At 50.0% G+C, this 19043-nt stretch overlaps 1 long non-coding RNA gene across 1 annotated transcript in view; it reads right to left on the bottom strand.

The window, feature by feature from the left end:
* The window catches only part of LOC135058071 (uncharacterized), a 106901-nt gene extending 87945 nt beyond the window's left edge, over window positions 1-18956 (bottom strand). The window contains exon 1 of the long non-coding RNA XR_010244577.1: window positions 18777-18956. This is a non-coding gene — a long non-coding RNA (uncharacterized LOC135058071). The remainder of the gene's footprint in view (window positions 1-18776) is intronic.
* Between the last annotated feature and the right edge of the window lie 87 nt (window positions 18957-19043).

The following is a 19043-nucleotide window of genomic DNA, read 5'->3' as shown; positions in this document are numbered from 1 at the left end:
ATGTATGTATGTTGGTGTGCATGTATGTAATAAAGTTGTACTGTCACGGTGAGTGTGTCCTGTTTTTTTGGGTGTATTTTTTTAGTAGTAGTACTACAGGTACCAGCGGGCCTGGTTTTCCACTGCATGCTGGTACTTGTGGTTCTCCAAGTACCAGCTTGCTGGGAGGCTTGCTGGGACTTGTAGTACTGCTACTAAAAACAATATTCACATTTTGTAAACAAGGCTATCAGCCCCCCATCCGCCGCCGTTGGATGGGGGGACAGCCTCGGGCTTCACCCCAGGCCCTTGGGTGGCTGGAGGGGGGGGACCCCTTGATTGAAGGGGTCCCCACTCCTCCAGGGTACCCCGGCCAGGGGTGACTAGTTGGGGTTTTAATGGCACGGCCGCAGGGACCGATATCAAAGTGTCCCCCGGCTGTGGCATTATCTCCCCAACTAGTGGAGCCTGGTGCTGGTTTCAAAAATACGGGGGACCACTACGCTTTTTGTCCCCCGTATTTTTGGAACCAGGAGCAGGCACAGAGCCCGGTGCTGGTTGATTAAATATGGGGGAACCCCTGTCATTTTTTTCCCCATATTTTTTCAACCAGGACCGGCTTAAAGAGCCCGAGGCTGGTTATGCTTAGGAGGGGGGACCCCACGCAATTTTTTCTAACTATTTTAAGACTTTAATGAACTTTTTAAGGTACACAATGAAGCCCTGCATGGATCTCACAGATCCGGCCGGGATTCCTTGTGTTTTGTCAGGCAGTGTTTTACTCATCACTCCCGTAAAACACTGCCTGATATTACGAATCACATCGACATCGGAAAAAACGAATGTGCAAAACTCGGCAGCTTAGTGAATGACCGTATCAGGATTCAAAAAGTTGCAGTAAAATGCACCCGATACCATTCGAGATCAAACACCCTTCAAAACGGCAAAAACACGAATATTAGTAAATAAACCCCAAAGGGTGGATGGAGATTAGTGATGTGCGCCGGAAATTTTTTGGGTTTTGTGTTTTGGTTTAGGATTCGGTTCCGCGGCCGTGTTTTGGATTCAGACGCGTTTTGGCAAAACCTCCCTTAAAAATTTTTGGCGGACTCGAGTGTGTTTTGGATTCGGGTGTTTTTTTGCAAAACCCCCTCAAAAACAGCTTAAATCATAGAATTTGGGGGTAATTTTGATCCCATAGTATTATTAACCTCAATAACCATAATTTCCACTAATTTCCAGTCTATTCTGAACACCTCACACCTCACAATATTATTTTTAGTCCTAAAATTTGCACCGAGGTCGCTGGATGACTAAGCTAAAAGACCCAAGTGGCCAGCACAAACACCTGGCCCATCTAGGAGTGGCACTGCAGTGTCAGACAGGATGGCACTTAAAAAAATTGGCCCCAAACAACACATGATGCACAGATAAATAAATAAATAAAAGAGGTGCAAGATGGAATTGTCCTTGGGCCCACCCACCTTTATGTAGTATAAACAGGACATTCATACTTTAACAAACCCATCATTTCAGTGACAGGGTCTGCCACACGACTGTGGCTGAAATGACTGGTTGGTTTGGGCCCCCACCAAAAAAGAAGCAATCAATCTCTCCTTGCACAAACTGGCTCTACAGAGGCAAGATGTCCACCTCCTCCTCGTCCTCCGATTCCTCACCCCTTTCACTGTGTACATCCCCCTCCTCACAGAGTATTAATTTGTCCCCACTGGAATCCACCATCACAGGTCCCTGTGTACTTTCTGGAGGCAATTGCTGGTAAATGTCTCCACAGAGGAATTGATTATAATTAGAGATGAGCGGGTTCGGTTCTCCGAGTTCCGAACCCCCCCCCCGAACTTCACCCATTTTACACGGTTCCGAGGCAGCCTCGGATCTTCCCGCCTTGCTCGGTTAACCCGAACGCGGCCAAACGTCATCATCCCGCTGTCGGATTCTCGCGAGATTCGTATTCTATATAAAGAGCCGCGCGTCGACGCCATTTTCACTCGTGCATTGGAGATTGAACGGCGAGGATGTGACTGCATTCTCTCCCTGAAAAGGTCCGTAATCTTGTGCTGCAAATATCTGTGCTCAGTGTGCTGCAAATATCTGTGCTCAGTGTGCTGAAAATATCTACGTTCTCTGCCCGAAAACGCTCCATATCTGTTCTCAGTGTGCTGCAAATATCTGTGCTCAGTGTGCTTTATTGTGGGGACTGGGGACCACCAGTGTATAATTATACTTATAGTAGTACAGTACAGTAGGCCATTGCTGTATCTTGCAGCTCTGTGTCACTACAAGTATCCATTCCATATCTGTGCAGCATTTTTGTGAGCAGTATATAGAGTATTAAAGTGCAGCATTTTTGTGACCAACAGTATATAGTTGTGTACAGTAGGCCATCGCTGTATCTTGCAGCTCTGTGTCACTGCAAGTATCCATTCCATATCTGTGCTGCATTTTTGTGAGCAGTATATATAGTATTACAGTGCAGCATTTTGGTGACCCAACAGTATATAGTTGTGTACAGTAGGCCATTGCTGTATCTTGCAGCTCTGTGTCACTTCTAGTATCCTGATCAGTGCTCAATATCTGCTGCATTGTTGTGACCAGTATGTATACTGTACTGTGCGACGTGTGTTATACACCTGGTGATTATACATCCTGTAATCTGTACTGAGCGATGTGTGAGATACACCTGGGGATTATACACCTTATATACTGTACTGTGTGATGTGTGAGATACACCTGGGGATTATACACCCTATATTATTATTATCCTTTATTTATATGGCGCTACAAGGGTTCTGCAGTGCCCAATTACAGAGTACATAAATAATCAAACAGGAAAACAGCAACTTACAGTTGATGACAGTATAGGACAAGTACAGGGTAAATACACATAGTTACATCAGCACAGGGCCGGTGCAAGGTTTCTGAGCACCCTAGGCAAATCTTCAGCTGACTCCCCCCCCCCCCCCCCCAATACCCAGACCATCAGATAAAAGATTGCAAAGTCGGCATCTTATAAGTGTCACTTACAAAATATATATATATATATATATATATATATATATATATATATATATAATATTCCATAGACAAAAAACCTTACGGTTTCACATGTCCCATTAAGGCTTCTTACACATGATCTGGCATTTCAGAAACCTGCTACAACTCTTCCACACAAACTCCAAAAAGCAATGAAATTCCGATCATTAAGGCTGACGCCTTAATGGACGTGTTCCTTGCGCAATACAGATATGGTATGCCATCACAGCCTGTGGGTAAGTGCAGATTCAGCACTCTCACAGAGTGAGATTGCTGTCACTCACACAATGGTGGAGCTGCTAATTCACAGATTTGTGTGCTCATTGGAATACACACATGCAGTCTATGCAACTGAAGGTCTGAGCAGTTATGTGTTGCTCCCATCCCACACAGTGCCCACAACCATCCCATTCGGTCACCACAACAATCCCACCTTGTTACAACATCCTTCTAACTCCATACATTCATCTCACTTAGTATACACATTTCGCTCCCTCAAACATCTTGGTTAATTGCTAAAACTATAATACCCCATCTACGGTCTATGCATCTACACTTACTTCCCCTATACACCCCCATGCTGCCCTGTCTTCCCCAATCCCTACTGCTGTGTTCTCCCATCTGTGCTAGTCTGTACTAATTTATCTGTACCATCTGTCTTTCCCCATCTGTGCCTTGTCTGTACCACCATTTCCTTCTCTCTGTGCTGCTCAGTATTTCCCTCTTCGACGTCACTCTGCCTCCTCCAATACATGGCACAGTGTCTTCTCTCCCATCTGCACCAATTTTCTACCCATCCGTGCCAGTGTTTTCAACCCATCTGCATCGTTTCCCCATCCGCACCACTGTCTCCCTTCCCATACTTGTTTCTTAATCTACCCCCTATCCACACCACTCTTACTCTATTCATGTAGCTGACATCCTGAATGTAAGTTTTGTGGGTCACTATTGGGTGGGTTGGATAGGGCAACCCCCTTCCCCCCCAAGGATTAGGCCTAGGTGCCATCCCCCAAGGGAATGTAAAAATACTTTTCCCCTCCGATGTTGGGACTGTATTCCCCTCATCCATGCTGCTCTGTGTTCCTCATCCGTGCCATTTCTTTCCATCTGTGCTGCTCTTTCCCCCTCATCCACGCGGCACTGTCCACCCATTCACACAGCTCTGTCTCCCCACCATCAGTGCCATTGTCTTTCCCCCATCTGTTGTACTCGGTCTTACTTCCCCCCCATCTGTGGGGGTAATTCAGAGTTGATCGTAGATGTGCTATTCTATGATCATTTACTCTGACATGCGGGGGAACGCACAGGGCTAGTCCGCCCCGCTTGTCAGGCCCTTCCCCCCCTCGACAGGTATAAAAGCATTGCATGGCGGCAATGCTTTTGTACCTGACAAGTAGCTCCCTGGCAGTGCAGCTCCTGCGCTCTTGGCAGGGGAATAACCGCCGCAGCCCACCCCCCCAATGGTCTGGAAATGCCTCCGTTTTGCAGACCTTGCCCCGCCAACGGCATTCTAACACCGTTGGCACGCCCCCCTCCTTCCCCACAACCGCCTCTGCCTGTCAATCAGGCAGAGTGATAGCATCTCTCTGGTTCTCCCGGGGTACGCATGCACAGTGCGGCCATTGCGCGTATGCACCCCACAAACTAATTCAGACTGCGATCGCTGCCGTCTGAATTACCCCCTGTGTTTCTTTGTCCCCCTCATCAGTGCTGCTTAGTGTCTTAGTGTTCCCTCAATCCACACACTTCTGTTACCCCATCCACACCGCTCTGTCTCCTCCCTCCAACCAACACTCTTACTTCATCCGAGCAGCTTTGTCTTCGCTCAGACCTTCAGTTGCATAGACTGCATGTGTGTATTCCAATGAGCACACAAATCTGTGAATTAGCAGCTCCACCATTGTGTGAGTGACAGCAATCTCACTCTGTGAGAGTGCTGAATCTGCACTTACCCACAGGCTGTGATGGCATACCATATCTGTATTGCGCAAGGAACACGTCCATTAAGGCGTCAGCCTTAATGATCGGAATTTCATTGCTTTTTGGAGTTTGTGTGGAAGAGTTGTAGCAGGTTTCTGAAATGCCAGATCATGTTTAAGAAGCCTTAATGGGACATGTGAAACCGTAAGGTTTTTTGTCTATGGAATTTCATCGCTTTTTTAAAATTTATTTTTTTCATTCAGAAATGTAATATTTCACTGTAAGAATAAATATTTGGGGCCAAATGTAATGGAGTGCAATTTTTCGGGTTTCCCAAAAAATGTCATCAAAACGCACGTTTGTAACACCTGATTTTATGCTAAAAAAAAAATCACAATTGTGATAGGGTGCGATTTTTTTGGGTAAAAAAGGGAGTCGCATGCAATGTTTTGCAATTTTTTAGTAAAGGAAACATGTGGTTTTTAGTAATAAATTTAAGACATGGAACAGTGAAGAAATTGTAAAACAAACAAAAAAAAAAAACCAGTGCAGGTCCCCCCCCAAAAGCACAACCAGCCCCAAGCTCTTTGAGCCCCTCCTGGTTGCAAAAATATGGGAAAAATATTGACTAGGGGTTCCCCGTAATTCAACATCCAGCACTGGGTCTTGGACCAGTCCTAGTTCCAAAAATATGGGGGACAAAAATAAATAGGAGCCCCCTGTATTTTTAAAACCAGCACCAGGCTCCCCTAGCCAGGGAGGTAATGCCACAGTTGGGGGACACTTTTATACAGGTTACTGAGGCAACACACACCGCAACTAGTCACCACTGAGCGGGGTTCCCTGGGGGAGTGGGGAACTCTTAAATAAAGGGGTCCCCCCAACAGGCACCCAAGGGCCAGGGATGAAGCCCAAGCCTGTCCCCAGCACTCAGGCCATTGAAAAAGTGTAAAAAAAAAAAAAATTATTAAATAAACATTGTCTTTTGTTGTGGAAGTACAGGTCCCAGCAAGCTTCCCCCACATGCTGGTACTTGGAGAACCACAATGCTGGTACTTGGAGAATTACAAGTACCAGGATGCATCTTACCTGTACCTGTAGTTCCAAAACAGCTGGTACTGTTACAAAACAAAATAAATATTTAAATAAAGAAACACACCGTGACAGTAAGTAATAAGTTTATTAAAACACACTTATAGGCCCTACACACTTGGCGATATTATGAAAGATATGAACGATCTCATTCATAAATGAACGAGAACTCGTTCATATCTTTCAGTGTGGAGACTTAAGCGATGAACGATGCGCGTCCCCGCGCTCGTTCATCGCTGGTCTCCCGTCGGCTGTGCATGCAGGCCAATATGGACGATCTCGTCCATATTTGCCTGCACTTCAATGCAGCCGGGTGACGGGGGGAGTGAAGAAACTTCACTCCCCCCGCCACTGCCCCCCCGCCACCGGGTCGCTCTTCGGCCGTATCGGCCGTCGGGCACCTCGGCGGCACATCGCCATGTGAGTAGGGCCTATTACACATACTTACCTACATCTCACGCCGCCATTCACGTCCCCTTCTCCAGTAGAATCCATTAGGGTACCTTTAAAAAAGGAAAAATAAATAAATACTGGCGGCGGTCGGTCCTCTTTGTTCCAAGTAGGCATCCACAGGGTAAAAAAGAAAAACAAAACAACCCGATCCTCGCAACTAAAGGGGATCCATGTGCTTTCCCCAAATGCCAGGACCCCTCATGATGTCTGTCAGTTGGGGACCCGTCAGCCAATAAGGGAGCGCCAGGTCATAGCGCTCTCCTGATTAGCTATGCGCTCCAGGCCTGCCAATCAAGCGGAGCGTATAGGCTGTAATGGGGAGAGAAATCCCCATTATCGCCTGTGGTGGGAACCTTGCGGTCTGCGCGTGACAGGGAGATAGTCGGCGACTGGGGAGGCAGATGTGACAGGGAGATAGTGGGTGACCGCTGTGAGGTGGATGCACCCAGAGACATTCATAAATATACTTCTTGGGCCGAGTGTAGATCAGCACGGATTGGCTGGCCAAGTCCAGATCAGCATGGCTTGGATGGGCAGTGAGATGGTCTGGCTCTGCAGGCAAAGCTATTCCTCCTATCTGCCTGGCTGTTATCTCCGGCGGCACTGCCTCTCCCTCATTATCAGCCAACCACCCCTTGGCACTCAGAAAGCAGAGGGGAGAGCTGGGAAGAGATGAGACATCACAATCAATGGCCCATAGGGCCCAGAATGATGATCTGCTTTTGCAAGGAACCACACAAGGGTTAATCAGCACAGACAGGGTTGGATAGGGGTAAAAATAGGATTTTGGTTGCCTACCAGCTACCAGTAAATCTTTTCTCGTAGTCTGTAAAGCATTGGTTCCCAAACGGTGTGCTGTGGCACCCTGGGGCGCCTCGGGACACAAACAGGGGTGCCTTGGATTGGTGGTCAAGGACCAATTCAAATTATTTATGGTCAATAGAATAGACAAAACCAGTGCTGGTGGCTGCCAGTCATAAAATATGTGGACAAACAGAAGTGAATCCTGTCCCTCAACACATAACTTGCCATAAGGATGACATATAAACACAATTTACCTAATTTAAAATTCATTTAAAAATTTCCCAATAAGAAACTTTTCGCCATGGGGTGCCCTGAAAAAAATTCTGATACTGTAGGGCACCGTAATTCAAAAAAAGTTTGGGAACCACTGCGGTAGAGGATGCTGGGGTCCACATTAGTACCATGGGGTATAGATGGGTCAACCAGGAGCCATTGGCACTTTATTGAGTTTGAGAGTGGGTGCTGGCTCCTCCCTCTATGCCCCTCCTACCAGACTCAGTCTAGAAACTGTGCCTGAGGAGACTGACATCTTTGAGAGTAGAATATAACACAGATAGTGGCGAAATTCACACCAGCTCACACACAAGGCACATCAAGCTAACCTAGCTTGAACATTCAGCAACAGCTGAAACATTACTTACCAAGTAACAATGCAGTACTCAACTAAAACAAAGTTGTACTGAACCAAATAACATTTGCAGGAAAATGAAGCGCTGGGCGGGCACCCAGCATCCTCTACGGACTACGAGAAAAGCATTTACCGGTAGGTACCAAAATTCTATTTTCTCTTACGTCCTAGAGGATGCTGGGGTCCACATTAGTACCATGGGGATGTATCAAAGCTTCCAAAAGGAGCGCTGAGGCTCCTGCAGAACTGGAGGGAGAGCGCTGAGGCTCCTGCAGAACTGGAGGGAGAGCGCTGAGGCTCCTGCAGAACTGATTGACTGAACTTCAGATCATCAGAGGCCAAAGTATCAAACATGTAAAACTTTGCAAACGTATTCGACCCAGACAAAGTTGCAGCTCGGCAAAGTTGCACTGTCGAGACACCCCGGGCAGCCGCCCTGGAAGACCCCACCTTACGGATAGAGTGGGCCTTAACAGATTTTGGACACGGCAGTCCTGCCATAGAATAAGCGTGCTGGATAGTGAACCTAATCCAGCGAGAACTAGTCTGCTTAGAAGTAGGACACCCAATTTTCTTGGGATCATATAGAACAAACAGAGAGTCCGACATTCTGTGACGAGAAGTTCTCTTCACATATATCTTCAGAGCCCTTATAAACATCCAAGGACTTTGATGTAATTGAGGAGTCAGTAGCCACTGGCACCACAATAAGTTGGCTGATATGAAATGGCGACACAACCTTCGGCGAAAACTGCTGACGTGTACAGAGCTCAGCTCTATCTTCGTGGAAGATCAAGTAAGGGTTTTTACAGGATAAAGCCCCTAATTCGGACATACGTCTAGCAAAAGCTAAGGCCAACAACGTGACCACCTTCCATGTAAGAAATTTGACCTCAACCTCCTGTAGAGGCTCAAACCAATCCGAATGGAGGAACTGCAACACCACGTTAAGGTCCCAAGGAGCCGCAGGTGGTTCAAAGAGAGGTTGGATGTGCAGAACTCCCTTCATAAAAGTCTGAACCTCAGGGAGGGCATCCAATTGTTTCTGAAAGAAAAAGGATAGGGCCGAAATCTGGAACTTCACAGATCCCAATCTCAGGCCCATATCCACACCCGCTTGCAGGAAGAGGAGAAAACATCCGAGTTGAAACTCCACCATAGGAAACTTCTTGGATTCACACCAAGAGACATATTTCTTCCAAATACAATGGTAATGTTTAGACGTTACCCCTTTCCTAGCCTGGATGAGGGTAGGAATTACCTTCGTCGGAATGCCCTTCCGAGCAAGTATCATGCGTTCAACTTCCATGCCGTCAAACATAGCCACGGCAATTCTTGATAGGTGAACGGCGCCTGCTGCAGCAGGTCCTCCCGAAGAGGCCTCAGTTCTTCTCGCAGTAAATTCAGAAGGTCCGCGTACCAAGCCCTTCTTGGCCAGTCTGGGGCAATGAGGATCGCTTGAACCCTTGTTCTCATGAGCTTTAGGATTCTCGGGGTGAGTGGAAGTGGAGGAAACACGTACACCGACTGGAACACCCACGGAGACACCAAGGCGTCCACTGCCACTGCCTGTGGGTCCCTCGACCTGGACCAATAACGCTGAAGCTTCTTGTTGAGACGAGAGGCCATCATGTCTATTTGGGGTAATCCCCAAAGGTCTGTTATTTCCTTGAACACCTCCGGATGGAGACCCCACTCCCCTGGATGGGGATTGTGACTGCAGAGGAAGTCTGCTTCCCAGTTGTCTACTCCTGGAATGAAGATGGCTGATAGCGCCAACGCGTGTTTTTCTGTCCAGAGGAGTATTCTTGTCACCTCTGACAGTGCCCCTCTGGTCTTCATTCCGCCTTGTTGGTTTATGTAAGCCACTTGTTACGTTGTCCGACTGCATTTAAATGGCCCGATTTCTTAGAAGAGGGGCCGCCTGAAGAAGACCGTTGTAGACGGCTCTTAGTCCCAGGAAGTTGATGGGAAGGCCAGATTCCATGACTGACCACCGTCCTTGTAAGGTTATTCCTTGAGTGACTGCTCCCCAGCCCCGAAGACTTGCATCCGTGGTTAGAAGGACCCATTCCTGAATCCCGAACCTGCGGCCCTCCAGAAGGGGAGGTAATTGCAACCACCAGAGGAGCGAAATCCTGGCCCTTGGTGACAGACGAATTCTCTGATGCATCTGCAGATGAGATCCCGACCACTTGTCCAGGAGATCCAGTTGGAAGGTCCGAGCGTGGAACTGCCCGTACTGGAGAGCCTCGTAAGAGGCCACCATTTTTCCCAACAGGTGAATGCATTGATGAACCGACACCTGGGCTGGCTTCAGGACATCCCTGACCAAGTTTGTATCACCAACACCTTTTCCTGTGGAAGAAACACCTTCTGCACTTCTGTGTCCAGGATCATTCCCAGAAACGACAACTCTGGGTTGGTTCCAAATGTGACTTTGGAAGGTTCAGAATCCAGCCATCACTCTTGATGAGGCGTGTTGGGAGAACAATGGACTGCAGCAGCTTCTCCTTGGACGATGCCTTTATCAGCAGATCGTCCAAATATGGAATGATGTTCACCCCTTGTTTGCGGAGGAAAACTATAATTTCTGCCATTACTTTGATAAACACCCTCGGTGCTGTGGAGAGGCCGAATGGCAGGGCATGGAACTGGAAATGACAGTCCCGCAATGCGAAACATAGATAAGCCTGATGCGGCAGCCATATCGGAATGTAGAGGTACGCATCCTTGATATCCAGTGATACCAGAATTCCCCCTCTTCCAGACCTGATATCACCGCCCTGAGGGACTCCATCTTGAACTCCTTTAGAAAGGGGTTCAGTGATTTTAGGTTCGGAATGGGCCTGACCGAACTATCCGGTTTCGGTACCACGAAAAGGTTCGAATAGTAACCTGTGGTTTGTAAATAAGGAACTGGTACAACGACCTGTGCCTCCACCAACTTCTGGACTGCTTCCTGTAGTACAGATCTGTCTGTCAGTAGAACTGGCAAGCCTGATTTACAAAAAAAATCGGTGAGGAGGTAGATTTTGAAATTTCAGCTTGTATCCCTGGGACATAATATCTATCACCCAGGAATCCAGGCCAGACGATACCCAGACGTGACTGAATTGTCCGAGTCTCGCTCCGATGGGCCCCACCTCCAGGCCGCGCGGTCCACCGTCATGCGGAGGACTTTGGTGTACCTGAAGCAGGCTTTTGGTCCTGGGAACCTGCAGCGGCAGGTTTCTTGGGCTTAACTAAACCTCCCCTAAAAAAAGGTATTGGACGGTCTGGCCTTTCTAGGCTTGTTAGTCCGAAAGGACTGCATTGCAGATGAAGAACCTGCTGTGGGAAGAAACGGAGACTTACCCGCTGTAGCCGTGGATATCCACGCGTCTAGAGCTTCCCCAAAGAGAGCCTGACCTGTATAGGGTAGGGACTCCGCATCAGCCGACCACTGGTGCAGCCACAGTCCCCGACGAGCTGAAACAGACATGGAAGAGATTCCAGCAGCCATGGAACCCAGGTCTTTCATGGATTCTACCATAAAACCTGCTGAATCATGTATGCTGCGTAAATATAATGCAGTATCATCCCTATCCATTATATCCAAATGCTCAAGTAAGGTAGCCGACCACTTTTCTATTGCCTTTGCAATCCATGCAGTAGCATTAGTGGGACATAATATGGCCCCTGAAGCAGTGTACATTGATTTTAGGGTGTTTTCAATTTTTTTTATCAGCCGGCTCCTTTAAGGCAGTAGATCCTGGAACATGCAAAACCACCTTCTTTGAGAGTCTGGACACAGATCTGTCAACAATCGTCGGGTTTTCCCATTTTTTCCTATCCTCCTCAGGGAAAGGAAACGCCACCTGGACCATTTTAAGGACCTGGAATTTTTTCTCAGGGTTTTCCCATGCTTTCTCAAATATAGCATTCAATTACTTTGACGCAGGGAAGGTTAGCGAGGCTTTTTTATTTTCAGTGAAAAAAGCCTCCTCAACCTGCTCAGGTGTGGTATCATTAACATTCAACACATTCCTGATAGCCTCTATCAACAATTGCACCCCCTTTGCAAGAGATGCGGACCCCCACAACACATTCCCATCACCGTCTGTGGTGTCAGAGTCAGTATCCGTGTCGTCTTGTGTGACCTGCACCAGCGCACGTTTGTGGGGGTATATAGCGGAGTGTCCTGAGATACCAGAATCGGGCCATACTCCCATAGAGTTCTGTAATACCTGGGTTGCAGATTCATTACTTGCAACCCTGTCAGACATCTGAGAAATCCAAGATTTGATAGGGGAAAACCACTCAGGCACCCTTGATGGTAACTGTGCTAAACCAGTGCTATCCTGATTACATAGAATGGGATCATCCTGGGAGGACAAATCCTCTGCAGCATATGACACAGTGTCCCTGGACATAGCTAAAGGAGACCACCAAACACTCTACACACACAAACACACAGGTGGGGGCAGACAGAGTTTCCCCCACAAGAATGGCAAGAGAGACACAGAGATTGGAGCCAACCCACACACAGCGCTTTTACCCAAGCTAGACCCCTTGTCAGCGCTGACCCTGCATCTTAATAGGACACACAGTCGTATTACAGCCTCCCCACCCTTCTACAACCCCCTGGTACCGTTTACAGATAGCTGGAGTTGTGTTTCTCCTTCTCAGCGCTGTGCAGGCAGGAAAATGGCGCTGAAACGCTGCTGAGTCCGCTCTGAGAAGCTCCACCCCCTTAATGGTGCTGTCTTCCCGCTCTTCATGGATTATACTGGCCTAAGGAATTAGTGCTGGCTGAGATCCGGGGACCCCGATAGGCTTCAGGACTAGTGTAGGGTGTCTGCGCTGGCTCATCCCCGCCCGGAGCGCAGTTAACACACTGCGCTCCTACCCTGTACCGCCATCTTCACACCGATCCCCCGCTTGCGTGGGGGGTCGGTGACTCACTCGCCACCGATTCTTCAACTCTGCAAGGGGGTGACGGTATGCTGCTGGGTCGAGTGGTCCACTGTGGCGGAGAACGATCCGACCCCTCTGGTGCTCAGCGTCCAGTCAGCGGAGATAGTGGCTCAGACCGCGCAGGGTGGACACTGCTCCCCCCTCAGTCTCTCGCTGCAGGGAGGCTGTTTCCAGCAGCCTACCTGTAAAATAATAAACTCAAAAAAATTACTTTTCTAGGAAAACTCAGGAGAGTTCCCCTAGCTGTGACGGGCTCCTCCGGGCACATTTTCTAACTGAGTCTGGTAGGAGGGGCATAGAGGGAGGAGCCAGCCCACACTCTCAAACTCTTAAAGTGCCAATGGTTCCTGGAGGACCCGTCTATACCCCATGGTACTAATGTGGACCCCAGCATCCTCTAGGACAGTGATTTTCAACCTTTTTTCTCTCTCGGCACACCAAACAATATTTTAAAATTGCGAAGGCACACCATCCGTTCCACACACAAAAAAACTAAAAAACACACATTGGCCTTCACAGTAATAAAAAATCCACACATACATCGGCCTAAATAGAAAAAACAATCACATTTCTCCCCACATAAATCCTATTGCTCCCCACATGAATAATTCACACTGTTCCCCCCATAAATACTATTGCTCCCCACAGGAGAAATAACATAAAAAATATTAGCCCGTACCGGGCAGCTGTCCTCCCTGTCCCTCAGTGGCGGGGGTTGTTCATAGTGTATTACAGCGAATACTGAGCAGCGGGCGTTCGGGCAGGTGTGGATGTGGGAGGGCAAGGAAAGCTGTGGATGCACGCGGGAACTGGAAGAATTGTATGCAGGCAGGTGGGCTGGCTGGGTGGTGAGATGCGGCGACCGTGACCTATGATATCACACCGCCGCATCAACATGGCACAGGTCACAGCCAGAGCATAAATGATCCTCTAAGAAGAGCCCGGTCCAACAGTTCACTCTGAAGGTGCAGGAAGCTGCTCTGGCTCCGCGGCACACCTTGCAACTGGTCACGGCACACTAGTGTGCCACGGCACACTGGTTGAAAAAGCCTGCTCTAGGATGTAAGAGAAATAACTGATGGATGGCATCAAAGGGGTCAGGATACAAGTGCCACCCATGTGGGAGGGCAAAGGTGTAGGTTGGGAGCTTTGCCGTGATTTCTTGCACCCTCACACAAAGGTGTGTGTAAGGTCAAAGTAGGGGACATAGGCGAAACTACAGTTTTGGTTATGGGCGGTCCCAGTTGGGTCCCCCCTCCCAAAAAGACCAGTAAAGTAAGTCATGTGCATGTGGCCAAATACCAGAAGGGGCGTGGTCACTGAAAATGGGGAGTGTCAACATGACACGCAACCGGTTTCTCGTCACACTAAGAATATTCTTTTCAATTCTAAATGCACCGTGCCTACAGTATATGATGGTTTATCACAATGTGGAACCTCTGAAGAACTGTATCCTTTGAGGCAGATGGCGTCTTCAGCCGGTATTTACTATTCATGAAGGAGATCATATCATCCAGAAGATGCCCGTTTGTGTAGAAATATTAATAAGGTCATCATCATACAACAGCGGTTCAACCAGACTCGTGTCACCTCCTGCCCTCTGTGTCACTCACCTTTCCCCTGCATCGTCTCTCAGAACACCATCACCTCCCCCTGTGTCATCTCTCAGCACACCATCACCTCCCCCTGTGTCATCTCTCAGCACACCATCACCTCCCCCTGTGTCATCTCTCAGCACACCATCACCTCCCCCTGTGTCATCTCTCAGAACACCATCACCTCCCCCTGTGTCATCTCTCAGAACACCATCACCTACCCCTGTGTCATCTCTCAGAACACCATCACCTCCCCCTGTGTCATCTCTCAGAACACCATCACCTACCCCTGTGTCATCTCTCAGAACACCATCACCTACCCCTGTGTCATCTCTCAGAACACCATCACCTACCCCTGTGTCATCTCTCAGAACACCATCACCTCCCCCTGTGTCATCTCTCAGAACACCATCACCTACCCCTGTGTCATCTCTCAGAACACCATCACCTCCCCCTGTGTCATCTCTCAGAACACCATCACCTCCCCCTGTGTCATCTCTCAGAACACCATCACCTACCCCTGTGTCATCTCTCAGAACACCATCACCTCCCCCTGTGTCATCTCTCAGAACACCATCACCTACCCCTGTGTCATCTCTCAGAACACCATCACCTACCCCTGTGTCATCTCTCAGAACACCATCACCTCCCCCTGTGTCATCTCTCAGAACACCATCACCTCCGATTGAGTGCGTCATGACGTTATCTAGTCACACCATGCACATACACAGAGGACTCAGTACATAGATTAAAACAGAAGGAGGCAGAGTTGGGGAGCTGCAATGCGGTCATTGTCCTCCCAGTCAATAAATGCATTCCTGACCTGGCGGACACTGATTAAAGCAATGCAACTAATTAAAGATTAAATGTTTAGTCTGCAAGAGTTGGCAATTATTTCAGTGAACATTGAAGGGTAGAACACAAAATATCTTGTATAAACAATACTGTTCCAAGCTCCCTCCCTCCATGGGCACAGTTCCCAACTCCCCTCCCTCCCTCCATGGGCACAGTTCCCAGCTCCCCTCCCTCCCTCCATGGGCACAGTTACCAGCTCCCCCTCCCTTTCTTCCTCTCTCTCTCCCTAGGCACAGTTCCCAGCTCCCACTCCCTGGGCACAATTCCCAGCTCCCACTCCCTCCATCTATCTCTCACTGGGCACAGTTCCCAGCTCCCCCTCCCCCTGGCACAGTTCCCAGCTCCCCCTCCCTCTCTCCCTAGGCACAGTTCCCAGCTCCCCTCCCTCCCTCCCTGGGCATAGTTCCCAGCTCCCCTCCCTCCCTCCCTCCCTGGGCATAGTTCCCAGCTCCCCTCCCTCCCACCCTGGGCACAGTTCCCAACTCCCCTCCCTCCCACCCTGGGCACAGTTCCCAGCTTCCCTCCCTCCCTGGACACAGTTCCCAGCTCCCCTCCCTCCATCTATCTCTCACTGGGCACAGTTCCCAGCTCCCCCTCCCTCTTTCCCTGGGCACAGTTCCCAGCTTCCCTCCCTCCCACCCTGGGCACAGTTCCCAGCTCCCCTCCCTCCCACCCTGGGCACAGTTTCCAGCTCCCCTCCCTCCCTCCCTGGGCACAGTTCCCAGGTCCCCTCTCTCCCTCCCTGGGCACAGTTCCCAGGTCCCCTCCCTCCCTCCCTGGGCACAGTTCCCAGGTCCCCTCCCTCCCTCCCTCCCTCCGTACAGTTCCCAGGTCCCCTCCCCCCACCAGAGGCGGAACTACCGCCAGTGCAACCAGTGCGATGCACTGGGGCCCGCCTATGTCCAGGGGCCCAAAGCATGTAATGAGTCAAACTGACTCATAACATGCCGCTGTGTGCTGCGGGCAACCGCTGCCCGCAGCACACTGCCGCCCAGAGAGGAGAGGAGTGCACTGCAGCGGCCACGGGGGAAAAGGAGGAGGTGGGAGGTGGAGGAGGGATCCGCAGCAGCGCTTTGTTACTGGTTGAGGCGCTGCTGCTGCTGTCCCTCTGCTTCACTATAGGCCGTCTTCCGAGAAAAGCCTATAGTGAAGCAGAGGAGCAGCAGCGCCCCCACCAATAACACAGCGCTGCTACGGCTCCCTCCTTCACCTCCCTCCTCCTCCTTCTCTCCTGCCCGGGAATCGTGACCAGAAGCTGCACCGAGGAGCCCGAGCCAGCGGAGAGGGTAAGTATAATTCTTTCTTTCTTTCTTTCTTTCTTTCTGTCTGTCTTTCTTGGGACTGTCTGCCGTAATGTGTAAAAAGGGGGAATCTGCCTGCAGCAATGTTTAAAAATGGGGAATCTGCCTGCCGCAATGTGTAAAAAGGGGGAATCTGCCTGCCGCAATGTGTAAAAAGGGGGAATCTATCTGCCGCTATGTGTAACAAGGGCACGCTGTCTGCCGCTATGTGTAACAAGGGCACGCTGTCTGCCGCTATGTGTAACAAGGGCACGCTGTCTGCCGCTATGTGTAACAAGGGCACGCTGTCTGCCGCTATGTGTAACAAGGGCACGCTGTCTGCCGCTATGTGTAACAAGGGCACGCTGTCTGCCGCTATGTGTAACAAGGGCACGCTGTCTGCCGCTATGTGTAAAAAGAGGAATCTGTCCGCCGTAAGGTGTAAAAGGGTCTCTACCTGATGTAGTGGTGCTACTGTGCGACATAATTTGAATAATGGAGACTACTGTGCACCGTTTTATGAATTGGTATTATTTTGTGGCCACACCCCTTCCCCACGAAGCCACGCCACTATGTATTTTTGCGCGCACTGCCACTGTTTTGCATGCAGGGGTGGGGCTTCGATGCCGTTTCTTGCACACAGTGCTAAAATGTCTAGTTACGGCACTATTGCTAGGTATCCATTTCTCTGGCCCTGAGCAGGTCCCCCTCACCAGATCACCAGGGGGTGAACCTGGGCCCACCGCTCGCTAGTTCCGCCACTGACCCCCACCCTTGGCACAGTTCCAAGCTCCCCTCCCTGGGCACAGTTCCCAGCTCCCCTCCCTCCCTGGGCACAGTTCCCAGCTCACCTCCCTCCAGGGGCTGGCAGCTTTCGGTCAGGGGGGCAAATGCAACCAAGTTGCCCTGCTTTTCAGATTGACATACAGGACCGGGCCCTCAGATAAATTTACAGAGACTTGAGACCGGCCACACTGACAGATATACAGATACGGGACCGGCCACACTGACAGATATACAGAGACGGGACCGGACTCACAGATACCCCTTTCACACTGCGCAAATAACCCGGTTTTGACCTGGTATATTGCCGGGTCGACACGGGTCACTGTGTGGTGTGAAAGGGGACATGGACGAATTTCCGGGTCGCCTGACCTGATAATTCACCCTGGGTTATAAAAAGGGTTAATCCCGGGTAATTACTGGGTCAGGTGCAGTGTGAACAGGTTACCCGGGTCAATGCGACCCGGTATCCGTTCACTGCATAGGGAGAGGCACCTGCCTCTGATCCCGGCTCCGTCTCTGCCCCCAGATGACAACTTGACCCGGCAAATTGCTGGGTCGGGATTGCGGTGTATAGGGTCCAATGCCAGGTCCCACCCGGGAAGGACCCGTTTCCAATTTCCGGGAGGGACCCGGCATTGCGATCTGAAAGCGGTAGGACAGATATACAGAGACGGACCCGGCCACACTGACACGCAGGACTGACACATAGACACGCAGGACTGGCCACACTGATAGATACAGCCTCTCCAATTATCACACAACAGGACCTCCCACAGCAGCAATGCAGCATAAGCAAATTTACCTGCTGTACTGTAGCTTAATCTCTCTTTCTTCTGTGGCTGCACAGCTGTTCCTGCCCAGCATCAGTATGCTCAGCTCCCCAGCAGCCCGAATCGCGTGGGCACTACTGCCCTCCTTACCACGCAGGTCCCACAGCCAAGCAGTCAGTGCTGTGGCGAGATCTGCATACCTTGAGGCTTCCAGCTGCCCGCATACAGTACACCCTCCCTTTGGTTCCAGCCCTCGATGTCACAACGTAATTCCAGGCTGACTGCACTCGGTTGCATCTGACAGTGACCATGGGCAGCTGCGAATTAGAGCTAGTGACGGCTGCTTGTCATTGCGCACCAGAGGGATGCAGCAGGCCGGGCATAATCATATCATAGACTGCATCCACCCCGTATTATGTCCACCCTAGTCCGGTGCACCTCTAGACCACCCCCAATTTCGCCTAAGGTGGGGGGTAATGGAGAGTGGCCAAACCAGCAACAGCCAGCACCCCTGCAGAAGAGGGTCCCATGGGCACCCGCACAAAGGAAGATGTAATGCAAGAATTATAAGTCAATCATGATCTCTTCTCCATCCACTCACCTCTACAGCCAGAAGCAGGGTGACATGGCTGCAGCAAAGCCAAGTACTGGGAGCCTGCTATCTGCGATGACTCCAGTGGATCACATGCTGGGAGGTGGGTTGAGGGGGTTCCCACAGCACACACACAAACTCTCACCCAATGTTGAGAAAAGACAGCAGGAGCCATGAAATAGACACAACCATGAGCAGAAGAAAGACGAATTCCGGCAAAGTTGGGGGCGGGGCCTAATCGCGGCCCGTGTGGCCACGCCCCCTTTAAAAAAAATA

The sequence above is a fragment of the Pseudophryne corroboree genome, chromosome 3 (assembly GCF_028390025.1).
Source record: "Pseudophryne corroboree isolate aPseCor3 chromosome 3, aPseCor3.hap2, whole genome shotgun sequence".
Taxonomy (NCBI): Eukaryota; Metazoa; Chordata; class Amphibia; order Anura; family Myobatrachidae; genus Pseudophryne; species Pseudophryne corroboree.
The sequence above is the reverse complement of the archived record's forward strand: the minus strand, read 5'-3'. Positions and strand labels throughout refer to the sequence as shown.